Source organism: Manis javanica, chromosome 5 (genome assembly GCF_040802235.1).
Source record: "Manis javanica isolate MJ-LG chromosome 5, MJ_LKY, whole genome shotgun sequence".
NCBI lineage: Eukaryota > Metazoa > Chordata > Mammalia > Pholidota > Manidae > Manis > Manis javanica.
The window spans coordinates 130,597,284-130,624,235 of NC_133160.1; the positions used below are offsets into that span (position 1 = coordinate 130,597,284).

A 26,952-nucleotide genomic window follows, 5' to 3' on the forward strand; every position below is an offset into this window, starting at 1 on the left:
TTATTATGTCCCTCCTTCTCCTGACTTTGGGCCTCATTTGTTCTTATTTTTCTAGCTTCATTAATTGTGAGTTTAGACTGCTCATATAGGATTGTTCTTCTTTCCTGAGGTAGGCCTGTATTGCAATATACTTCCTTCTTAGCATGGTCTTCGCTGTGTCCCACAGGTTTTGCAGTGTTGAATTATTGTTGTCATTTGTCTCCATATATTGCTTGCTCTCTGTTTTTATTTGGTCATTGATCCATTGGTTATTTAAGAGCATGTTGTGAAACCTCCATGTGTTTGTGGGATTTTTCATTTTCTTTGTGTAATTTATTTCTAGTTTCATACCTTAGTTGTCTGAGAAACTGGTTCATACAATTTCAATCTTTTTGAATTTACTGAGGCTCTTTTTGTGGCCTAGTATATGGTCTATTGTTAAAAATGTTCCATGCGCCCTAGAGAAGAATGTGTATTCTGCTGCTTTTGGGTGTAGAGTTCTGTAGATGTCTGTTAGGTCCATCTGTTCTAATGTGTTGTTCAATGCCTGTCTCCTTACTTATTTTCTGTCTGGCTGATCTGTCCTTCAGAGTAAGTGGTGTGTTGAAGTCTCCTAGAATGAATGTATTGCATTCTATTTCCCCTTTTAATTCTGTTAGTATTTGTTTCACATATGTAGGTGCTCCTGTGTTGGGCACATAGATATTTATAATGGTTGTATCTTCTTGTTGGATTGACCGCTTTATCATTATGTAATGTCCTTCTTTGTCTCTTGTGACTTTCTTTATTTTAAAGTATAATTTGTCTGATTCAAGTAATGCAACTCCTACTTTTTTCTCCCTATTAGTTGCATAAAATATCCCTTTCCATCCCTTCACTTCCATCCCTTCTGTGTATGTCTTTGGGTTTAAAGTGAGTCTCTTGTAGGCAGCATATAGATTCTTCTTGTTTTATCCATTCAGTGACTCTATATCTTTTGATTGGTGCATTCAGTCCATTTGCATTTAGGGTGATTATCAATAGGTATGTACTTATTGCCATTGAAGGCTTTAGATTCGTAGTTACCAAAGGTTCAAGGTTAACTTTCTTAGTATCTAAGAGTCTAACTTAACTCACTTAATATACTATTACAGTCACAATCTAAAGGTTCTTTTTTTTTCTCCTCCTTTTTCTTCCTCCTCCATTCTTTATATGTTGGGTGTCATATTCTGTACTCTTTGTCTACCCCTTGATCGACTTTGGGGATAGTTTAATTTTGCATTTGCTTAGTAATTAAGTGTTTTACTTTCTTTACTGTGATTTTATTACCTCTGATGACGGCTATTAAACCTTAGGAACACATCCATCTTTTGCAGTCCTTCCAAAATACACTGTAGAGACAGTTTGTGGGAGGTAAATTCTCCAGGTTTTGCTTGTCTGGAAATTGTTTAATCCCTCCTTCAAGTTTAAATGATAATCTTGCCAGATAATGTATTCTTGGTTCAAGGCCTTGCTGCTTCATTGCATTAAGTACATCATGCCACTCCCTTTTGGCCTGTATTGTTTATGCTGAGAACTCCAATGTTAGCCTGATGGGCTTTCCTTTGTATTTGATCTTATTTCTCTCTCTGGCTGCTTTTAATAGTCTGTCCTTATCCTTGATCCATTTTCATTACTATATGTCTTGATGTTGTCTTCCTTGAGTCCCTTGGGAGATCTGTGCACCTCCATGGCCTGAGAGACTATCTCCTTCCCCAGATTGGGGAAGTCTTCAGCAATTACCTCCTCAAAGACACTTTCTATCCCTTTTTCTCTCTTCTTCTTCTGGTACCCCTATAATGCAAGTATTGTTCCATTTGGATTAGTCATCCATTTCTCTCAATATTCTTTAATTATTAGAGATCCTTTTTTCTCTCTGTGCCTCAGCTTCCTTGTATTCCTCTTCTCCTGTTTCTATTTCATTTATCGTCTCCTCCACTGTATCTAATCTGCTTTTAATAACCTCCATTGTGCTCTTCAATGATTGGATCTCTGACCAGAATTCATTCTTGAGTTCTTGAATATTTTTCTCTACCTCCATGAGCATGTTAATTGATTTTTATTTTGAAATCCCTTTCAGGAAGATTCATGAGGTCAGTGTCTTTTAAATCTTTCTCAGGAGTTGTATTCATAATTTTACTTTGCACCAGGTTCCTTTGGCATTTCCTATTTGTATATGGCACCCTCTAGTGCCCAGAATCTATGCTCTCTGGGGCTACTCTGCCCCTGAAGCAATGTCGGGGGTCACAGACGAGTGGTATTGGTGCCTGAGGGGAGGAAAGAGCTGTTTTCTGCTTCCCAGCTGGTATACCTGTCTCCACTGCCTGAACCAGTGGGCTGAGCACATAGGTATAAGCCTCTCTGCTTTGTGTTTGTAGTTGCTGTGGACAGGTCTTCCCTCTGGCTGGCCTAATGCGAGGGTGGGGTTTGCCGGTTTGCAATCCAGGTTGGGCTGGCCGGGAGAAAGGTGAAGTAGGCTGCATATCACGGAGTGGGTCCTTGGAGCCATGTAGGCAACCATGGAGCTGGAGTGCCTAAAGATCATGAATGCTCCCAACCTGCTGGGCAGTGTGCACCCAGATAATTTTGACTACCTGTCCTTTCTCCTGAGCAGTAAGTTCTGTGTAATCCTTGCCCCTTTAGCAGCTCTCTTGCTGTTAGGAAATCTCTCAGACTCCCTGCCTTTCTTTTGTCCCAGAGCAGCCGGATATGGATCCCAGCTTTCCACAAGCAGCTGGAATCTCAGTCTCTCCAGGAATTCTGCATGTCTTAGCTTTCCAGCCCCCTAATCACAACAGTACCATGCAAGCACCATGAAATGTAGGTTTGTGCTCCCTGAGCAGATCTCTGGAGTTGTATTCAGCAGTCCAAGGCCTCCACTCCCTCCTTGCTCTGTTTGTCTTCCTTCTGCCAGTGAGGTGGGGTGGGGTAAGTGCTTGGGTCCCACCAGACCATGGCTTCGGTGCATTACCCTGTTCTTTTCTTCAGGTGTATGCAGTCTGGTGCAGCCTCTTTCCTGTTGCTCTTTCAGGATTAGTTGCATTAATTATATTTTCGTATTATATGCAGTTTTAGGAGGAAGCCTCTGTTTCACCTCTCACACTGCCATCTTTAATCCTCCATGATCTTTCTGGATTCTTTCTTTTCTTAAGACTTTATTATATTCTGTTACTTGTATACACCCCATTTTCTTTATATATAATTTATTTGTCTGGGGACATTTAGGTTGTTTTCCCTGCTTGGCTTTTTAAATATGTTACAGTGAACTTGGCAGTGCAGTTATCTTTTCAAGATCCTATTCTCAATTCTTTTGAATAAATACTTTAAGGTGGGATTGCCATATATCGTAGTTCTATTTTAAATTTTTGAGACGCCTCCATACTGTTTTCTAGTGGCTGCATCATTTTACATTCCCACTAATAGCAGACAAGTTACCATTTTCTCCACACCTTCACCAATACTTATTAATTTTTGTTTTTTTGTGTGTGTTGTTTTTGTTTTGCTAATTGCTATCCTAATAGGTGTGTGGTGAGATCTCATTGTGGTTCTGATTTACATTTCTCTTATGATTAAGGATGTTGAGCACCTTTTCATATACTTGTTGGCCTTCTGTATCTCTTCTTAAGAAAAATGTCCATTAAGTGACTTGCCCATTTAAAAAATTGGGTTATTTGTTTTTTTGCTGAGTTGTTGGAGTTATTTAAGTATACTGAATATTAAACCTTTATCACATAAATGGTTTGCAGATACTTTCTCCCATTTCCTGGGTTGCCTTTTCACCCTGTGTCTTTTGCTGTGTAGTTCTTTAGTCTGATGTAGTCCACTTGTCTGTTGTTGCTTTGTTTCCTGTGCTTTTGGTATTATATCCAAGAAATTATTTCCAAATCCAGTGTCCTGAAACTTTTCTCCTGTGTTTCTTCGAGAAGTTTTACAGTTTCAGGTCATCTTTAGTCCATTTTGCCTTTATTTTTGTGTTTGCTGTTAAATAAGGGTCCTGTTTCATTCTTTTGCATGTGAATATCCTATTTTCCCAGCACCATTTGTTAGAGACTGTCCTTTTCATTATGTTGTCTTAGCACCTTGTTAAAGATCATTTGACCATATATGCATGGGTTTCTTTCTGGGCTCTTTATTCTGTTCCATTGGTCTATATTTCTGTCTTTATGCCACTGCCATTCTCTTTGATTATTGTAGTTTGTAATATATTTTCAAGTCAGAAAGTGTGAGGCCTCCAGCTTTGTTCTTTTTCAAGGTTGCTTTGGCTATCCTTTTTAGTCCATATGAATTTTAGGATTTTTTTTCTATTTCTGCAAAGAATGCCATTGTAATTTTGATAGGGATTACATGAGGTAGTATGGACATTTTTACAATATTAAGTCTTTCAATCCATGAACACAGAATGTCCTTCCATTTATTTGTGTCTTACTTTATTTCAGTGATGTTTGTAGTTTTTAGTTTATTAAGTCTTTCGTCTTTTTAGTTGTTTCTTCCTAACTATCTTATTCTTTTTGATGCTATTGTAAATGCTATTGTTTTCTTAATTTTCTTTTCAGATCGTTTGCTGTTAATGTATAGAAATGCAAGTGCTTTTTGTATGTTGATTTCATGTCCTGCAACTTTGTTGTTTCTTAGTTCTAACTTATTTTGTGTGAAATCTTTAGGTTTTTCTACACGTAAGATCATGTCATCTGTGAACAGGGATAATTATAATTCTAACTTTATGATTTGGATGCCTTTTATTTCTTGCTTAATTACTTTTGCTAAAACTTCCAATACTGTGTTGAATAGAAGTGATGAGAATAGCATCCTTGCATTACTCCCACCTTAGAGGGCAAGTTTTCAGTTTTTCACTGTTGAGTATGATATGAGCTGTGGACTTTTCATCCCTAGTTTGTTGAATGTTCTTATCATGAAAGCATGTTGAATTATATTTAATGCTTTTTTTTTTTGCATTGAGGTAATCCTTTGATTTTTATACTTTGTTCTGTTAATGTGGTGTGTCACACTGATTTATTTTTGTGAGTTGAAACATATTTGCATCACAGGAATGAATCCTACTTGATCATAGTGTACTGTCCTTTTAATGTGCTGTTGGATTGTTTTGTTAGTGTTTTGTTGAGGATTTTTCCATTTATGTTCTTCAGGGATATTAACTTGTAGTTTTCTTTATTTGTGGAGTCTCCACAAATAAAAGGTACCAGGGTATCAGGGTAATATTGACTTCAAAAAATGATTTTAGATGTGTTCCCTCATCTTCAATTTTTTTGGAAGAGTTTGAGAAGGATTGGTGTTAATTCTTTATGTGTTTGGTAGAACTCTCCAGTGAATCTCTTTGGTCCTGGCTTTTCTTAGTTGGAAAATCAGTTTTTCATTACTGATTCAATACCTTACTGGTTGTCTGTGTATTCATATTTTCTTTTTTTTTTTTACATTTTTTTTTTGGTATCATTAATCTACAATTACATGAACAACTTTATGGTTACTAGACTCCCCCCATCATCAAGTCCCCCCCACACACACCATTAGAGTCACTGTCCATCAGCGTAGTAAGATGCTGTAGAATCACTACTTGTCTTCACTGTGTTGCACAGCCCTCCCCATGCCCCCCCCATGTTATACATGCTAATTGTAATGCCCCCTTTCTGTTTCCCTGCCCTTATCCCTCCCTTCCCACCCACCCTCCCCAGTCCCTTTCTCTTTGGTAACTGTTAGTCCATTCTTGGTTTCTGTGAGTCTGCTGATGTTTTGTTCCTTTCAGTTTTTTTCTTTGTTCTTATACTCCACATATGAGTGAAATCATTTGATACTTGTCTTTTTCTGCCTGGCTTATTTACTGAGCATAATACCCTCTAGCTCCATCCATGTTGTTGCAAATAGTAGGATTTGTTTTCTTATTATGGCTACATAATATTACATTGTGTATATGTACCACATCTTCTTTATTCATTCATCTACTGATGGACACTTAAGTTGCTTCCATGTCTTGGCTATTGTAAATAGTGCTATGATAAACAGGGGTGCATATGTCTTTTTCAAACTGGGCTGTATTCAGATTTTCTATTTCTTCATCCTTCAGTCTTGGTTGGTTATATGTTTCTAGGAATTTATCCATTTCTTGTAGATTATCTAATTGGTATTTCATTGTTCCTGGTAGTCTCCTATGATCCTTAGTATTTTTGTAGTTTTGTGGTGCCAGTTGTATTATTTCCTCTTTTCTGATTTCTATTTGAGTTTTTCTTCCCTTAGTCAAAAGTTTTTCTTTTATTTTGTTGAAGTTTTCTAAAATCTCTTTGTTTCATTTTTTTTCTATTGTTTTCTATCTCTATTTTTATTTCTAATTTTTATTATTTTCTCCCTTCTGCCAACCTTGGGGTTATTTTTTTCTTTTCTGGTTCTTTAGGTGTAAGGTTAGGGTCTTTATTTGAGACTTTTTTTTTGATCTAGTATTTACCACTGTAAACTTCTTTTATTGTATCCCATAAATTTTGCTGTGTTATGTTTTTTCTCAAGATACTACCTAATCTCCCTTAATTTCTTCTTTGACTCATTGATTGTTCAAGAGTGTGTTGTTTAACTTCCACACAGTAGTGCATTTTTCCAGTTTTCCTTGTGTTACTGATTGCTCTTTCATTCCACTGTGGTCAGAAGTGATACTTGGTGTGATTTCACTCTTTGTAAGTTCTTAAGACTTGTTTTGTGACCTTCCATGTGATCTGTCCTAGAGAATGTTTGATGGACAGTTAAGAAGAATGTGTATTCTACTTGTGTTGGGTGGGCTATTTTATACATGTCTGTTAAGTTGATATGGTGTATTGTGTTATTCAAGTTGTCTTTTTTCTTACTGATCTGTCAGAATGTTCTATCCATTATTGATAACTAGGGTATTGAAATATCATACTATTACCTTGTTGCTATTTTTCTCTTCAGTTCCATCAATGTTTGTTTCAAATATTTGAGTGCTCTGATGTTGGGTGTATACATACTTATAATTGTTATATCTCCTAATAGATTGACGCTCTTATCATTATGCAATGCCCTTTCATTGTCTCTTGTCAGTTTTTGACTTAAAACTTATTTTTGTCTGATATCACTTCTACTCTCTTTTGGTTACTGTTTGCATGGTGTATCTTTTTCCAGTCTTTCACTTTAGGCCTAGGTATGTCCTTAAATAATGTAAGTGAGTCTATTATAGATGGCATATAGTCAGATCTTTTTTTTTCAAATCCATTTAGCCACTCTATTTCTTTTTTTTTTTTTAGCCACTCTATTTCTTGATTGATGACTTTAATTCATTTGCATTTAAAATAATTACTGATAAGGATTTGTTATCATCACTTTGTTAATTTTTTTTTTCTGTCTTGTAGCTTTTTGTCACTTCCTTTCCTCTTCCTTTGTGTGTTTTTTGTTTTCGTATTGACATGCTTTGTTTCCTTTTTCATTCCCTTTTGTGTATCTTCCACAGGTGTTTTCTTTGTGCTTACCATGGGTCTTAGGTACGACGACATCTATGGTTTTAACAGTGTTTTAAGTGGATAACAACTTAGTTTCAAAACTCTACTTTTCTTTTTTTCCCATCACACTTTCTCATAGATGTCACAAATTACATCTTTTTATATTGTTTATCTGTTAACATTTTTATAGTATACTTTTGTCTTTTAACTTCTTTACTAGAATTAAAAGTGATTGTTTTATTTATTCTTTAAGTTGCTGTCTTTTAGAAACAATTTGTGGAGTTTAACATTTGTTATGTACATTTTTGTTACAAAGCTCTAAATTTTGTTATGCTTAAAAATTATTTAAAAACCTTTTTATGATGGACTTTTATGTAAGTTGGGTAAGTTTAATAAAGACATTTTTTCATATCAAACAGAATTCTGAGACCAGTGCTCAGCCATATAGAAGACTACAGCGAACCTATAGTGTTCTGAAGAATCAGTTCAAAGGATAGAAGAGATACAAAAGGTAATGAAAAGGTGGTGTCTTAAAATATTCTTTGGAATGACATTTTCCCAGAAAAATTGATAAAAGAATCCATGAACTATACTGACACACTAAAGAAAGTTTTATTTTTAAGTTTTCACTGTTTTATCTTACAACATTTATTGTGCCAACTATGTTTAGATACTATTTTAGGTACTGGGAGTACAGTGAAGAACAAGACAGAAGCTGTTCCTGCTCTCATGAGGGCTGCATTCTAAAGGGAGGCAGGACAATTAGGAAACAAATGAAAAATTTGTGGTTAGTTCTGTACAGATAATTTAAACAGATAATGTGATAGAGATTGGTGATGGTTTTAATTAGGTAGCCTGAAAAACCCTCACTGAAGAAGAGTATGTCATTTGAGATCTGAATGGCAAGAATGTGCCAGCCCTGTGATGATCTGAGAGAGGAGTGAAACAGAAGTGACCATGAAATGCTTGAGGAACAGAAAAAGCAAATGTGACTGGAGTGTAGTAAGTGAGGGGAAGAGTATATGGCATTCAGGTTGAAGGATAACACCAGGAGAGGAGCAGTTGTACAAGAAAGTCAGGTGTTCTCTTTTGCTATATGATATTTTTTACACACCTGTAAAATCTGTAGAAATATAAAAAAATGTAGTTAGATATGTGACTGAAGTGGAGAATCTGGTCTAGAGGTTGGATTTTGGAGTTATTGACATAGCAAGATACTTAAGAGTTATAGAGCTGGGTGAAATTATCTAGGAAGTGTACTTAGATTGAGAAGGATTTAGCCCTGGGACATGCCAATATTAATCACGGAGAGGGAGCAACCAGTGTGATGGGTGGAAAAACAGGAAGTATTTAGTCAAAGAGGGCTTGAGGTGTACTAAACACATGCAGACGTAGTCGCTTATGTCACATGCTACAAATAGAGAGTAGAATAAAGCAGCCATTAGGTTTGGCAACATGAATGTCACTCATAATTCCAATAAAAGTGAACAGTCTCAGTGGAAGTGGGTGAGGATGAAAGCCTAATTAAAAAATTGATTTTAAGAGAAATGGGGAAGATGGAGAGGATTAAACATGGTGGCGTGAGAGGAGAGACAGAGGCTCCCTCCTAAAACTGGATACAATTAGAAAATATAGTTGGTGCAACTAATCCTGAGAGAGCAACAGGAAAGAGGACAGCACCAGACTGCATACACCTGGAGAAAAGAGCAGACCTCACCAAACAGGGTAACATACCAGAGCTGTGGCTTGGCGGGACCCAAGCCCTTCCCCCACCCCAGCTCACCGGCAGGAGGAAGAGAAAAGGAACAGGAAGGGAGTGGAAGGCCTGGGACTGCTGAATACCTAACTCCGGAGATCTGCACTGGGAGCACAAACCTACATTTCATGGTGCTTTCATCATATTCTTCTGATTATGGGGTTGGAAAGCTAGGACAGGCAGAGCTCCTGGGGAGACTGGGATTCTAGCCACTTGTGGAAAGCAGGGATCCTTATCCGGCTGCTCTGGGACAAAACCTTTTATCTGTGTGCTCAGTCCACTGGTTCAGGCAGTGGAGACAGGCACAGCAGCCAGAAAGCAGGGAACAGCTCTTTCCTCCCCCCAGGCACCAATACCGCTCCCCTGCGACCCCCGACATTGCTTCAGGGGCTGAGCAGCTCCAGAATAGAGCTGGACACTAGAGGGCACCATATACAAATATGAAACACCAAAGAAACCTGGTCCAGAGTAAAATTATTAATACAACTCCCAAGAAAGATTTAAATGATATGGATCTCATGACTCTTCCTGAAAGGGAGTTCAAAATAAAAATCATCAACATGCTAATGGAGGTAAGGAAAGACATCCAAGAACTCAGGAATGAATTCAGGTCAGAGATCCAATCGTTGAAGAGCACAATGGAGGGTATTAAAAGCAGGTTGGATACGGTGGAGGAGATGATAAATGAAATAGAAACTAGAGAAGAGGAATAGAAAGAAGCTGAGACACAGAGAGAAAAAAGGATCTCTAAGAATGAAAGAATATTGAGAGAACTGTGTGACCAGTCCAAATGAAACAATATTCACATTATAGGGATACCAGAAGAAGAAGAAGAGAGAGAAAGGGATAGAAAGTATCTTTGAGGAGGTAGCTGCTGAAAACTTCCCAAATCTGGGGAAGGAGATAGTCTCTCAGGCCATGGAGATCCACAGACCTCCCAACACAAGGGACCTAAGGAAGACAACACCAAGACACATAGTAATTAAAATGGAAAAGATCAAGGATAAGGGCAGACTTTTAAAAGCAGCCAGAGACAGAAATAAGATCACATACAAAGGAAAGCCCATCAGGCTAACATCAGGCTTCTCATCAGAAACCTCACAGGCCAGAAGGGAGTGGCATGTTGTATTTAATGCCATGAAGCAGAAGGGCGTGGAACCAAGATTACTTTATACAGCAAGAATATCATTTAAATTTGAAGGTGGTATTAAACAATTTCCAGATATGCAAAAGCTGAGAGAATTTAACTCCCACAAACCATCTCTACAGTCTATTTTGGAGGGACTGGTATAGATGGAAGTGTTCCTAAGGTTTAATAGCTGTCACCAGAGGTAATAAAACCACAGTAAAGAAAGTAGAACAGCTAATTACTAAGAAAATGAAAAATTAAATTAACTATCCCCAAAGTCAATCAAGGGATAGACAAAAAGTACAGAATATGATACCTAATATATAAAGAATGGAGGAGGAAGAAAAGGAGGAGAAACATAAAAGAACCTTTAGATTGTGTTTGTAATAGTATACTAACTGAGTTAAGTTAGAATCTTAGATAGTAAGGAAATTAACCTTGAAACATTGGTAACCACGAATTGAAAGCCTGCAATGCAGTAAGTACATACCTATCAATAATCACCCTAAATATAAATGGACTGAATGCACCAATAAAAAGACTGAAATAGAGTCACTGAATAGATAAAAAAACAAGACTCATCTATATGCTGCTGACAAGAGACTCATCTCAAACCCAAAGACATGCACAGACTAAAAGTCAAGGGATAGAAAAAGATATTTCATGCAAACAACAGGGAGAAAAAAGCAGGTGTTGCAGTACTAGGATCAGACAAAATAGACTTCAAAACAAAGAAAGTAACGAGATAAAGAAGGACATTACATAATGATAAAGGGCTCAGTCCAACAAGAGGATATAAACATTATAAATATATATGCATCCAACACAGGAGTACCAGCATATGTGAAACAAATACTAACAAAACTAAAGGAGGAAATAGAATGCAATGCATTCATTTTAGGAGACTTCAACACACCATTCACTCCAAAGGACAGATCCACCAGACAGAAAATAAGTAAGGACTCAGAGGCACTGAACAACACACTAGAACAGATGGACTAATAGACATGTATAGAACTCTGCATCCAAAAGCAGCAGGATACACATTCTTCTCAGGTGCACATGGAACATTCTCCAGAATAGACCACATACTAGGCCACAAAAAGAGCCTCAGTAAATTCAAAAAGACTAAAATTATACCAACCAACTTTTCAGACCACAAAGGCATAAAACTAGAACTAAATTGTACAAAGAAAGAACAAAGGCTCACAAACACATGGAGGCTTAACAAAACACTTCTAAATAGTCAATGGATCAATGACCAAATTAAAATGGAGATCCAGCAATATATGGAAATAAATGACAACAACAACACAAAGCCCCAACTTCTGTGGGATGCAGCGAAAGCAGTCTTAAGAGGAAAGTATATAGCAATCCAGGCATATTTAAAGAAGGAAGAACAATCCCAAATGAATAGTCTAACGTCACAATTATCAAAATTGGAAAAAGAAGAACAAATGAGGCCTAAAGTCAGCAGAAGGAGGGACATAATAAAGATCAGAGAAGAAATAAATAAAATTGAGAAGAATGAAACAATAGAAAAAAATCAATGAAACCAAGAGCTGGTTCTTTGAGAAAATAAACAAAATAGATAAGCCTCTAGTCAGACTTATTAAGAGAAAAAAAGAATCAACACACATCAACAGAATTAGAAACAAGAAAGGAAAAATCATGACGGACCCCACAGAAATACAAAGAATTATTAGAGACTACTGTGAAAACCTCTATGCTAACAAGCTGGAAAACCTAGAAGAAATGGACAACTTCCTAGAAAAATACAACCTTCCAAGATTGACCAAGGAAGAAACACAAAATCTAAACAAACCAATCACCAGCAAAGAAATTTAAGTGGTAATCAAAAAACTGCCCAAGAACAAAACCCCTAGGCCAGATGGATTAACCTCGGAATTTTATCAGACATACAGAGAAGATATAATACCCATTCTGCTTAAAGTTTTCCAAAAAATAGAAGAGGAGGGTATACTTCCAAACTCATTCAATGAAGCCAACATCACCCTAATACCAAAACCAGGCAAAGACCCCACCAAAAAAGAAAACTACAGACCAATATCCCTGATGAACGTAGATGCAAAAATATTCAACAAAATATTAGCAAACCGAATTCAAAAATACATCAAGAGGATCATACACCATGACCAAGTGGGATTCATCTCAGGGATGCAAGGATGGTACAGCATTTGAAAATCCATCAACATCATCCACCACATCAACAAAAAGAAGGACAAAAACCACATGATCATCTCCATAGATGCTGAAAAAGCATTCGACAAAATTCAACATCCATTCATGATAAAAAATCTCAACAAAATGGGCATAAAGGGCAAGTACCTCAACATAATAAAGGCCGTATATAATAAACCCACAGCCAACATCATACTGAACAGTGAGAAGCTGAAAGCTTTTCCTCTGAGACCTGAAACAAGACAGGAATACCCACTCTCCTCACTGTTATTCAACATAGTACTGGAGGTCCTAGCCATGGCAATTAGACAAAATAAAGAAATACAAGGAATCCAAATTGGTAAAGAAGAAGTTAAACTGTCACTATTTGCAGATGACATGATATTGTACATAAAAAACCCTAAAGACTCCACTCCAAAGCTACTAGAACTGATATCGGAATACAGCAAAGTTGCAGGATTCAAAATTAACACACAGAAATCTGTGGCCTTCCCATACACTAACAATGAACTAATAGAAAAAGAAATCAGGAAAACAATTCCATTCACAATTGCATCAAAAAGAATAAAATACTTAGGAAAAAACCTAACCAAGAAAGTGAAAGACCTATACCCTGAAAACTGTAAGACACCCTTAAGATAAATTAAAGAGGACACTAACAAATGGAAACTCATCCCATGCTCTTGGCTAGGAAGAATTAATATAGTCAAAATGGCCATCCTGCCCAAAGCCATATACAGATTTGATGCAGTCTCTATCAAATTACCAACAGCATTCTTCAACAAACTGGAACAAATAGTTCAGAAATTCATATGGAAACACCAAAGACCCTGAATAGCCAAAGCAATCCTGAGAAGGATTGGTGGGAAGAAAGGGATAAGGGCGGGGAAAAAGAAAGGGGGCATTACAATTAGCATGTATAATGTGTGGGGGTGTACGGGGCGGGCTGTACAACACAGAGAAGACAAGTAGTGATTTTACAGCATCTTACTACGCTGATGGGAAATGATTGTGAAGGAGTATGTTGGGGGTACTTGGTGAAGGGGGGAGCAGCCTAGTAAACATAATGTTCTTCATGTAATTGTAGATTAATGATACCAAAAAAAAAAAAAGAAAGTGTTTGAAGATAGTAAGAGTCATTTTAGACAGGACTTTGGGGCTGAATTGGTGATAAGCATATAGAAAACTGGGTAAATAATAAAATCACTTTTAACTTTAGGGAAACCTACTCAGAAAGGGAAAGTTAATTGTAGCATATTATATGGCTCAGCTGTGAATTGCACTTACAGAGTCATAATAATGTTAACTCTGAGTATAACCATCTAGCCAAAATTACGATATTTGAAATTTGGGTAAGTGTGCATGTGTATGAGGTAAGGAGCAGGGCTAAATTGTTTTTACTCCTAATGAAATTCAGTAGACGATACATTAAAAAGAGGACGCTTTTGAGAGCAAAAGGAGGCACTTTTTTTTTATTAAGGTACCATTGATATACACTCTTATGAAGGTTTCACATGAAAAACAATGTGGTTACTACATTCTCCCATATTATCTAGTCCCCCCATACCCCACTGAAGCCATTGTCCATCAGTGTAGTAAGATGCCGTCGAATCACTACTTGCCTTCTCTGTGCTGCACTGTCTTCCTCATGACTCTGCCCACACCATGGGTACTAATCGTAATATTCCTCAATCCCCTTTTCCTTCCCTCCCCACCCGCCCTACCCCACCCCTCCCCGTTGGTAACCACTAGTCCCTTCTTGGAGTCTGTGAGTCTGCTGATGTTTAGTTCCTTCAGTTTTGCTTCATCATTATACTCCACAAATGAGGGAAATCATTTGGTACTTGTCTTTGATACTGAGCGTAATATCCTCTAGCTACATCATATTGTTGCAAATGGTAGGATTTGCTTCTTTCTTATGGCTGAATAGTGTTCCATTGTGTATATGTACCACATCTTCTTTATCCATTCATCTACTGATGGACACTTAAGTTGCTTCCATGTCTTGGCTATTGTAAATAGTGCTATGATAAACATAGGGGTGCATATATCTTTTTGAATCTGAAAACTTGCTTTCTTTGGTTAAATTCCTAGGAGTGGAATTCCCAGGTCAAATGGTATTTCTATCTTTAGTTTTTAGAGGAACCTCCATAGTGCTTTCCACAATGGTTGAACTAATTTACATTCCCACCAGCAGTGTAGGAGGGTTCGCCTTTCTCCACATCCTTGCCAGCATTTGTTTTTCCTTGTGTTTTCGATGCTGGGCATCCTAACTGGTGTGAGGTGATGTCTCATTGTGGTTTTAATTTGCATTTCTCTGATAATTAGCGATGTGAAGCATCTTTTCATGTGCCTGTTGGCCATCTGTATTTTTTCTTTGGAGAAGTGTCTGTTCATATCCTCCGCCCATTTTTTAATTGGGTTATTTGCTTTTTGGGTGTTGAGACATGTGAGTTCTTTATATATTTTGCATGTTAACCCAAAAGGAGACACTTCTGATAATTACATTGGGACAACTCAAGTTGGGACAGTGTAGACACCCTACCTAAAATAGAAAGAATTGAGAAGTAATAAAGGATATTAGAGATACAGAGTTAACTACCAAAAGAAACAGTTAAAGACATGAAAGAGATGGAAAGTGGGGAATGGGGATCAGAGAATAGAGGGTTTCTGATTTTTTAGTAAATCTGTTTGGACACTTTTGAATATGTATACATTGGTGAAAATACTTAATTTTAAAATAAGAATGGAATTAAAGACATTGAAACAGCAGCTATGCTCTGACAAGCAGTGTCCTGGAAAGGCAGCAGGAGAGGAGAGTAGTACCTGAATTGTGGTGAGGGGGTAGGTCAAGGAAGTTTTTGTTTTGTTTGTTTTTTAAGATAAAATACTAAGATGTTGATCAGGATAATCCAGTTACCAAGGGAGAAGTTAGTGATGTAGAAATGGAAAGTCTTGACAGCAGATGGGATTCAGACGACAGGTAGTATCATGTCACTAGATATTGCAGTTTATTTTTAATGCAGTGTGTGTTGTTTCATGTATAAGGTTATTTTCCAAAGATGGACTTTGAGGCACTGAGATTTTCTGTTAATTATGTGTACTGTTAATTATGTGTAATGTTGCATGCTGAATTAAAAACATACCTCCTTCTGTACTTGGCAAACTTTGAATTGTTTACGAAGTTTCTTAGTTACTAATCTCTCTCCTTCAGTAAATATTTTTTAAAGCTTTTTTTAAAAAGGATATTTATAAAAGACTTATACTGTCCTTGCCCTCTGTCATCATAAAAGAGTAATATGGTGCTTAATCAACTCTAAAGTCTTATCACTGAATGACTTTGAACTCATAAGTTGCTTTGTAAAGGCACATTTGATTCTTAGCTGTAACTTGAACCTTTGTTAATTTAATTTGTGGACTTTGGATTCCAGTGACTGTAACTGAGCATTTCAAAGACATATAACTACATACTAAGCTAGCCTAGTAATGTCAACATTTAAGAAAAAAGACTTTTAATAATAAAATTTAATGTATACCAGATCATATATGTCATTCCTTGCTGTGTGTAGGGATGTTGCATGTCTTCTGGAACTGAATCCTTAGAATCCATTGCACAGGCAAGTGTGACTCTGGATAGACGTTTCATGCCGAAAGTGCTGAGCCTGGGGTAGTCTCCAAACAATACATTTTGTCCAAACCCCCATTGCCACTTCGTTTTGTTAAAATTAATTTTACACCACTTAAGGAAGTTAAGAGGAATCTTCTCAACTACTCTAGAGTAGTTAGGCCTATTACAGTTCTTCCCTTGCCTTTCCCTTAAAAATAACATGTCTATCAATTGGCTGGAAAAGTAGAGAAAAGATCTTAAGACTAGTTACATTATTAGAAAAGATCTTAGACTAGTTATTGTTAGTGATATAGTCCTACATTGTTCAGTTAGCTGGGCAACAAGTAATGTGTGGAAAAATATTGTTAACAACAATAGAAAAATAAATAAAGCATCAGACCCTACTTTCTTAACCATTTTGGATCCACTTGTATGTCAGGATGCCCCTTCCTATAAAGTCTAAGCCCTGATTCTTGGGGTCTTTTTTTTTTGTCCCCTAGTTTGTGTTATATTCTTTCTTTTGATAATTAAACATCCATATACTTGTAACCATATAAGGCTTGAGTCTGGCTTTATAACTCTAAATGGAAACTGCTCTTTTTTAATTCACCCAAATTGGCTCTGTTACCTTTGCACCATTCTTTTGTTCAGTGATAGAACCAGCCTCCATTATTACCTTGATAAATATGTATATTGGACTAGAGGGTCATACTTAGGTAATCTTTGAAGTCTCTTCTAACCCTAAAATTCTGTCATTCTGTGTTCCATCTGTTGATGTTAACCAAGACTCTTAAAATCAGTATTTTGTCCTAGTGCCAGTTCTTTTTATTTTTACCTCTGACTCCTGCACTTACTTATTATTTTTTCAGAACTCTTAGCCCTTTATAGTTCCAACCCTGCAGCCATATCCACATAGGCAGTGCAGCATCATTAAGGGTTATTCTCTCTCCCTGTCATGAATGTACATTTGAAAACAATGATAGAATATTTTAGAACCTCATGTTCTTAGAACACCTTTAATTTTTTTCTGGGTTAGTTAAAGTTACATATTAATTTCCTAAGCTTTAAATAAAAATAAAAGGTAGACTTACACCTCAGAACTTAGCATATTTATTAGAATTAGGTGGTTACTCAATATTTAATTCATAACTATAGGTCATAACTATTTTATGTGGATAAAACCTGCCTTACACATTAGAAAAAAATATATAGAGAGAGAGAAATTTTAGGCTTATGATCCATTTTTTTAAATTAAGGTATCATTGATATACAATCTTATGAAGGTTTCACATGAGCAATGTTATGGTTACTATATTCACCTATATTATCAAGTCCCCCCTGAAGGGCCCCCACCAGTAAGATGGCAAACTTCCAGCTTCTCTTCGGGGTCCTCAGTTCCCACCGGCACCACCTGAAGCCCAATCACCTCTCGCCCCCCTCCCAATCCCAGCACCTAGCCAACAGCCAACAGCCCCGTAGAAGTAACACCACAATCACCCATGCCCCTTCCTATATAACCCAACACCTTTCCCTAATAAAGCGGAATTCTCCGGTGAATTGCTGCTGTGTGTCGCTCCTTTCCTTTCATTGGTGCTGAAACCCGGGAGACGGGACACCCGAACTGGGCCCTGTCTTCCCCCCGACACCAGCAGCAGCTTGCCCTCGTCCTCTTTTTCTGGTGCTGGCTCATCACACTCACCACTCCTCCCTGGCCTTTAGGTAAGTTTTCCCCCTGGAGTGGGCCGCTCTTCCCCGAGCTATCGCAGTGCCATTGACTGTGATCGTCTGGCAAGGCCCTGACGCTCGGGAATGAGGAGGGAACTCTCCCCGCCTCAGGTCTTCACGGCTGCAGCAGACCCTCAGGCCCCTCCTCCAACAGTCATAAATGCACTCACCGTACCTTCCATCAATGCCGAAACTTTTTATGCAAAATTTCCCCAGGGTGGGCCACTCTTCCCTGAGCTATCGCAGTGCCATTGACCGTGATTGTCCGGCAAGGCCCTGATGCTCGGGGACGAGGAGGGAACTCTCCCTGCCTCAGGCCTTCACGGCTGCGGTGGAACCTCAGGCCCTTCCTCCAACAGCCTTAAACGAGGTGACTCCTTTGCAGATGAGAACGCTCCCTTTTTCCCCCCCTCCTCCTCCTGTTCCATCTGCCGAAATCTGTTCTGTCTGCCGAAAATTCCTAGCCTAGCCTAGTACCTCGTGACTCCAGCACTCTGCCTTCTTAGGGAAGTCTGGGTGACGACCCACACTTCCTAAGAAATTCCAACTCATATACGAGTTTCCGCAGACCACCAAGGATCATCGGGGACGCCCTTTGTCTCCTTGCGGTCTGCTTCCAGTCTGAGGATCTCCGTTCGTCTTCCCCTGTTTGTCTCCTTCTCTGTCCTTTAGCCATGGGAGCCTCCTCATCCCTCCCTGAAAGTTCACCTTTTGAATGCCTGCTTAAGCATCTGGCTACCCTCTCCCTGACGCCTGATATAAAACCAAAACTTCTCCGTAAATATTGCTCCCAAGATTGGCCGACATACCGAATGGCCCGCAGGGGGAACTCTTGATCCTAACATCACTCGCAATCTCTTTAACTACTGCCAGCGCCTGAAAAAATGGAAGGAGATTCCCTATATCGAAGCTTTCCACCTCCTCCTCCCCCCCCCGCCCCCTCCCAAGTTCTCGTAGCCTGCAAGCCGCCGCCCCCGCAGAAGCCTCCCCTTCACTCCCTTCCCCTTCTTCTCCTACAACAGCCCTTCTCCCTTCCTCCCCCACCATCTCCTCCCCCATCTCACCTCCTCCGCCTTCGTCCCCCACAGATTAAGCCTGAGCCTTTCATCCCCCCCCCCTTTAACTAGGTCCCGGGGGCTTCCGTCTTTGCCCTTATCACCTGTTTCTCCCCTGTCAGGGACCGCCTTTGTCTTCTCACATGTTTGTAGGGAGAATGGGAAAGCACCTTCCCCCATGTCTGAATGCAGCATGGGAAAGCACATGCTAGAGAACAACCGGTGCAGTCCTTGGAAGTTATCTGTCCACAAAAACATATCTTGTCCTTGAAGACGAGCCAAGACTCCTCACTCTGAAAATAGGGAGACCTTTAAGATGTGTAGAAACACCACCCCTGCTTCTAGCTATGCCCTTCCCCCACTTGCTGATGTGGCAGGAATGGTGAACAAAGAACATTCTGTTTACGCATTCCATAAGCAATTAACTGGAGCCCTGCTGTAGCTCAGTTAGTAGAGCATGGGACTCTTAACTTGAGAGTCATGAGTTCAAGCCCAACTAGAGCGGCAGAGGCAAGCAGCTGGGCTGCTGACTGGCAACACGTGGGTCCGATTCTATCTTTCTTTATTTTCTTTGCCCCCCTTCTGCACTTCAGGACCTGCTCGACTAGGCGTGGCTAGACTGTGTCACTCCCCCACAGACTGAGCCAGAACCCTTCAGTCCCCCTCAGACTCGGTCCCGAGAGCCTCCCAAAATTATCACCCTCCTCCGGGAGGTAGCAAAATCTGAAGGCATCGTGCACGTTCGTGTCCCTTTCTCCTTAGGAGATTTAGTCCAACTAGAGAAACGCCTAGGTTCCTTTTCCACTGATCCCATGACATACATCAGGGAGTTTCAATGGACTGTCCAGTCTTACAGCCTCACACATCATGACATTTTCATGCTCCTGGCCAATACTCTCCTCCCTGAAGAGCGTAGACAAGTTTGGGACTTTGCCCAAACACACGCTACCGAAACCCACAGGACTAACCCCACCTATCCCCCTGGCCCCACTGCTGTCCCCGAACAAGACCCACACTGGGATTATAACACCGCCGTAGGTCTCCGCTTTCGAGATATTTTTGCCTCCTGCTTAATAGCAGGTCTGAAAAAGGCAGCTCGTAAAGTAGTCAATTTTCAAAAACTCCAAGACATAATTCAAAAGAGAGACAAAACCCCCTCTGAGGTCTTAGACTCACTCAAGCCCTATTACAGTATACCAGCCTAGACCCAGAAACACTTGAAGGAAAACATGTCCTTATGACATACTTCCTAGCTCAAACCTACCCCGACATTAAAGCTAAACTCAAAAACTTAGAACAGGGCCCCGCTACCCCACAGACTGAGATCCTAACAGTGGCCTTTAAAGTCTTCCATAAGCGGGAGGAGGAGAAAGAATGCTGTAAACAAAAGGCTGATCAGGCCAATTTCCAAATGTTGGCCCAGCTGATAAAACCACAACCTGGGCGCCCCTCTACAAACAAGCCCCCCCCCCCAGGAGCTTGTTTCAAGTGCGGAAAAGAGGGACATTGGTCAAGGGCGTGCTCCTCCCCCAGATCTCCTACCACCCCATGCCCCAGATGCCACAAAAAAGGCCACTGGGGGCCTGATTGCCCAACCATCTGCAGGGGAGGCTGGATGAACAACCCCCATTCTAAGCCCGCTGTAGTGGGGCTGGCAGAAGAAAATTGACGGGGCCCGGGGGCTTCTCGCCCAACCATTTCCATCACCAAACAGGAGCCCAGGGCTACTTTAACAGTAGACAGTCGCCCCATCTCCTTCCTCCTAGATACAGGAACCACCTTCTCAGTCTTGTGAGAATACCGGGGCCCTACCATGCCAGCCATTACTCCTATAGTTGGGGTAAGAGGTAAACAGATTTTCCCATTAAAATCCCCCCCCACCCGCCTTTTATGCACAATCCAAGACAATCCCATGCCTTTCTCCTACTCCTTCCTGGTTATGCCCCAGTGTCCCATCCCTTTACTAGGATGGGACATCCTTTCTCTCCTCCACATTTCCATAACTATATCCCCCGCACAGCCCCCAGTACTCCCTTTCTGATGGCCCTCATAGCCGACAACCCCCCTCTACCCAATGAAAGCTCCGGTTCCACCCTCGTACACCCTGTAAATCCCAAAGTTTGAGACATTACAAGCCCCTACGTGGCTCTATGTCCTCCTGCCTCTGTCAAATTACGTGACCCCTCTCAGTATATCTGTCAGGCCCAATACCCCCTAACCACTTCAGCCCTCATAGGCCTCCAACCCATCATTCAAGATCTCTTAAACAAAAATTACCTCAGACCCACTCACTCCCCGTTTAATACCCCCATATTAGCTGTTAAAAAAAACCAACAGATCTTTCCGCCTTGTCCAAGACCTTTGCCTCATCAACATGGCCGTTGTCCCTATCCATCCCTTAGTTCCAAATCCATACACCCTTTTATCGCAGATCCCTGCCTCAGCATCCCACTTCTCAGTCCTAGATCTGAAGGACGCATTTTTTTCTAACCCTCTGGACCCCTCCTCCCAAGATTTTTTTGCCTTCCCCTGGACGGACCCATACACAAGACATTCTGAACAACTCACTTGGACAGTTTTGCCACAAAGCTTCTGAGATAGTCCCCATATTTTTGGACAGGTCCTAGCTCAAGACCTCAAACAGTTTCATCATGATCACTCCAAGTCCACCTTATTACAACACATAGACAATCTTCTACTCTGCAGTCCCTCGTGGGAACAGTCTCAACTTGACACTGCCTCCCTACTTAACCTTCTAGCTTCCAAAAGTTACCGAGTATCCCCCGTCAAAGCTCAAATCTCTTCCCCTCCTGTCACTTACCTCAGATTCCTTCTATCTCAACAAAGAAAGTCCATTACCTTAGACAGAAAATGGCTCCTCTCTGACCTGCCCGTTCCCAAAACCAAGACAGAAATCCTTTCCTTTCTAGGCCTGGCTGGGTATATTAGAGCGTGGATCCCTAACTTCTCCCTGTTAGCAAGACCCCTATACGACCTCAGCAAGGGCCCCCCTGAAGAACCATTATCCTCCTCACCCCGACACTCCTTCATTAAGCTCCGTCAAGCCCTTGTGGAAGCCCCAGCTCTCCATCTTCCTGATTTGTCGAAGCCCTTCTCATTATACGTTCATGAGAGGTCCAGTCAAGCTCTAGGAGTCCTAGGCCAATATTATGGCCCATCCTTTGCCCCAGTAGCTTATCTCTCCAAGCAATTAGACCCCACAGTTCGGGGATGGGCCCCCTGCCTACGAGCATTAGCCGCTAGACAGCTCTTGCAGAAAGAAGCTCACAAACTGACATTCAGGGCGCCCCTTACCATTCTGTCCCCACATCACCTAAAAGATCTCTTAACCTACAAAAGTTTACAGACTCTCCCTCCCTCCAGACTCCTGACCTTACTGTCCTCTTTCGTCCAAAATCCCATTCACCCCCTTTGCCATCCATACCCGAATCATGACTTTTTCCTCCTTTACTGCTCTCTCGCTTTTTTTCCTCATTCCTATTGTCTTCCCCACCACCCCAGCCTCCTTTGTATGGCGATTCAAAGTCAGACAGACTTATACACAGCATCAAACAAAAGTTACTGCCCTCATTGCCACACCAGACTGCCCTCTGAAAAGCTGCTCTGAGCCTTTATACCTCCACTTAAGTGTTCACTACCAGCTACCCTTATTCTCCCTACCTCTGCTTCCTCTATGACCAAAAACAAGCCTATTGCAGGCGATGGCCAGACACCTACAAGAGATGTCCCTACTGGTCTTGCACCATTCACTACATGAGTAACTTCTAGTACCTACAGTATTACTCCTCCAACCGTTTCATGAAATATCCCAATGGCTCATTCTCCTTATCAATCCCAGATCCCTGGGACTCTTGATGGGCCGCCGGAGTCATAGCCTCAGTTTACTACAGGGGGTCCTCAATCCCCCACGGTACCCTTCATATCTCTCGAGAGTATGTTCCCTCTCACTCCCAGATCTCTCAAGTTGCATCAGATATCAGACATTCTGAAAAAGTCATTATCCAAACTCTTGATGGCGCCTCTTATCATTCAAGACACCACCATCCTTCTCAACCACACCCTCAACACCGCTTAATATTTCCAACTACTCCTTCCATGCAGAAAGACAACCCCTCCGCCCCCTGGCAGACATACCCCTATGGGAACCAGAATACGCAGATAATCTCACCATCTACCACTGTGTAGGCCCATCTCCATCCCCCTCCAGTGCATTTCACTGCCTCTCTATCTACACCCCTACCTCCGGCTCTAAGACTTTTATGCAACCGGGACACTTCTTTTGGTGTAATGGCAGTCTTTTCAACTCACTGCCTCTCAACTCCGATACACCCTGCATTCTCGTCACCCTAATCCCACAGCTTACACTTTACAGCATGGCAGAATTCCTTGAGCTCCAACCTCCCTTGCCCTCGCGCACAAAAAGAGCTGCCTTCCTTCCCATCATGGTCGGTATCTCTTTGATCACCTCAGCCATTGGGGCAGGGTTTTCAGGAGAAGCCTTGGGTCACTCTCTATGGGCAGTTAGAGAGATCTCAATGCCAAACTTGAGGGAGCCTTGACATCCACTGCCGATTCCCTAGCCTCTCTCCAAAGACAGGTCACTTTGCTAGCTAAGGTCACCACCCTTCAAAACCGGCGGGCCCTAGATCTGCTTACAGCCGAGAAAGGCAGCACCTGCGTCTTCCTCCGGGAAGAGTGCTTCTATTACATCAACGAATCTGGCATTGTAGAAACTGACATCACCAAACTCACTGACCTTGCCTCCAGTCTCCACTCTGCTTCCAATTCCAACCCATTCTCTTCAGTACTAACAAACCCCCTCCTCACCTGGCTCTGGCCCATTGCAGGCCCCATAATAATCATTCTTCTTGCCTGTCTCTTCTTACCCTGTATAATAAAGAATCAAATCCCAAGTCAGAAAAATCTCTAATCAAGCTTTCAACCAGCTTTTACTCAGGAACTACAAGTTTCTGGCCACAGAAGATCCCTCACCCTCACATGACCTCCTCACCACACGCTGAAATGGACCTCTCTCTCTGCTGGAAACTGTTCCTAGAAACAATGGCTGCAGATGCCTGGCTTCTGGCACCCGTATCCTCCTGGCACCACCATTAGAATCAACAAGTCCTCGACCTATAGTTACAGGGAACCTTCATTGATTTCCAACCTGAAGAAGTCCACATCTACTCATCCTTACTGTGGGGAGTCCTATTAACCCTTTCCTCCCAATCCTCAAGCCCTCACTCCCTTCTCCGCCCCTGTTCAGCAGGAAGCAGTCAGAGAGAAAGCAATGTCCACAACCCCATAGAGGAGAAAGGGGGAAATGAAGGGCCCCCACCAGTAAGATGGCAAACTTCCGGCTTCTCTTCAGGGTCCTCAGTTCCCGCCCGCGCCACCTGAAGCCCAATCACCTCTTGCCCCCCTCCCAATCCCAGCACCTAGCCAACAGCCACCAGCCCCATAGAAGTAACACCACAATCACCCATGCCCCTTCCTATATAACCCAGCACCTTTCCCTAATAAAGCGGAATTCTCCGGTGAATTGCTGCTGTGTGTTGCTCCTTTCCTTTCACCCCCCAACATGCCATTGCAGTCACTGTCTATTAGCTTAGTAAGATGCTACAGAGGCACTACTTGTCTTCTCTGTGCTATACTGCCTTCGCTGTGACACCCCTACATTATGTGTGTTAATCATAATGCCCTTTAATCTCTTTTGCCCTCCCTCCCCACTATCCCCACCCCATTCCCTTTCATAACCGCTAGTCTCTTCTTGGAGTCTGTTAGTCTGCTGCTGTTTTGTTCCTTCAGTTTTGTTGTTATACTCCACAAATGAGTGAAATCATTTGGTACTTGTCTTTCTCCACCTGGCTTTTTCACTGAGCATAATACCCTCTAGCTCCATCCATGTTGTTGCAAATCTCTGCCCATTTTTTAATCAGGTTATTTGCTTTTTGGGTGTTGAGACCTCTGAGTTCTTTATTTATTTTGGATATTAACCCTTGTCAGATATGTCACCTAAAAATATATTCTCCCAGACTGTAGGATGCCGTTTTGTTCTACTGATGGTGTCCTTTGCTGTACAGAAGCTTTTTAGTTTGATATAGTCTCACTTGTTCATTTTTGCTTTTGTTTCCCTTGCCCGAGGAGATATGTTCAGGAAAAAATTGCTTATGTTTATATTCAAGAGTTTTTGCCTATGTTTTCTTCTAAGAATTTTATGGTTTCATGACTTACATTCAGGTCTTTGATCCATTTCGAGTTTACTTTTGTGTGTGGAGTTAGGCAATAATCCAGTTTCGTTCTCTTCCATGTAGCTTTCCAGTTTTGCCAACACCAGTTGTTGAAGAGGCTGTCATTTCCCCATTGTATATCCATGGCTCCTTTATCTTTTATTAATTGACCGTATATGCTTGGGTTTATATCTGGGCTCTATATTCTGTTCCATTGATCAATGGGTCTGTTCTTGTGCCAGTACCAAATCGTTTTGATTACTGTGGTTTTATAGTAGAGCTTGAAGTTAGGGAGCATAATCCCCTTCGCTTTATTCTTCCTTCTCAGGATTGCTTTGGCTATTTGGGGTCTTTTCTGGTTCCATATTAATTTTAGAAATGTTTGTTCTAGTTCATTGAAGAATGCTGTTGGTATTTTGATAGAGATGGTATTGAAGCTGTAGATTGCTTTAGACAGTTTGGCCATTTTGACAATATTAGTTCTTCCTATCCAGGAGCACGAGATATACTTCCATGTATTTGTGTCTTTAATTTCTCTTATGAGTATTCTGTAGTTTTCAGCATATAGGTCTTTCACCTCCTTGGTTAGGTTTATTCCTAGGTATTATATTCTCTTTGATGTAGTTGTAAATGGCATCGTTTTCTTCCTTTTTCTGTCTGCTAGTTCATCATTAGTATATAGGAATACCACAGATTACTGTGTATTAATTCTGTATCCTGCAGCTTTGTTGAATTCAGTTATTAGTTATAGTTGAGTTTTGGTGGATTCTTTAGGGTTTTTTGTGTACAACATCATGTCATCTTAAACAGTGACAGTTTAACTTCTTCCTTACCAATCTGGATGCCTTTTATCTCTTTGTGTTGTCTGATTGCTGTGGCTAGGACCTCCAGAACTATGTTGAATAAAGAGGGGAGAGAGGGCATCCTTTTTTTGTTCCCAATCTTAGAGGAAGAGCTTTCAGCTTTTCGCTGTTAAGTATGATGTTGGCTGTGGGTTTTGTCATATATGGCCTTTATTATGTTGAGGTACTTGCCCTCTATACACATTTTGTTGAGTTTTTATCATGAATGGATGTTGAATTTTGTCAAATGCATTTTCGTCATCTTTTGAGATGATCGTGTGATTTGTGATTCAGTTTTAATATAGTAAATTTGAATTTACTTATTACAAAGTCTCATATAATAATAAGGTTTTTCTCTTGGCTTCCCTTTACCTCTCTATTATTGCTATTCTCACTTTATGCTCTAGTGATAAAGTAAAAAAATCAATAAAAATTTAAAAAATGATAAGCTAAGTTGAGCATGTCTTGATCTTTTTCTAAAAAAAATGTGAACCTCTTAATGTCTCTGAAATATTATGCTCCCTTGTTTATAAAGTCCTGCGCCTTTGTAAGTTGTAATTCTAGTGGCTTAGGTTCCTTTCAACTACTTCCTCTTTCTGTTTTCTGCTCTGTTATTTCTTAAAATTAAGTTACCATACAAATCACATGGGGACCATGTTAAACTGTAGATTATGATTCAGTAGGACTGGTGTGGCATGCAAGATTCTGTCTTTTAACAAGCTCTCAGATGATGCTGGCATCTCTGGGACCGTATCTTCACTAACAGCAATCTAGACTACCTAACAAACTCATTGTCATCAAGAATATTTCCCCTGATCCCCCCTCTATACCCTCATTATCTCTTTTCTTATAATTATTTAGGTATCTATCTCCCTATTCAGTTGCAGATTTTGCCTAGAGGGACTGTGTCTTTCATCCTGATATCCCCAAAGCTTTG

General features: G+C 40.5%; 1 protein-coding gene across 24 annotated transcripts in view; it reads left to right on the forward strand.

Annotated features, from left to right (window-relative positions):
• CLOCK (clock circadian regulator) overlaps positions 1 to 26,952 on the forward strand; it is a 168,827-nt gene that overhangs the window by 65,881 nt on the left and 75,994 nt on the right. For 21 of the 24 annotated variants that reach the window (XR_012131730.1, XM_073237582.1, XM_073237588.1 and 18 more), the window contains one exon: positions 7,868 to 7,959. The exons of the other annotated variants lie outside the window; for them this stretch is intronic. The gene's annotated coding sequence lies outside the window, so the exon portion shown is untranslated. The remainder of the gene's footprint in view (positions 1 to 7,867; positions 7,960 to 26,952) is intronic. 24 annotated transcript variants of the gene reach the window in all.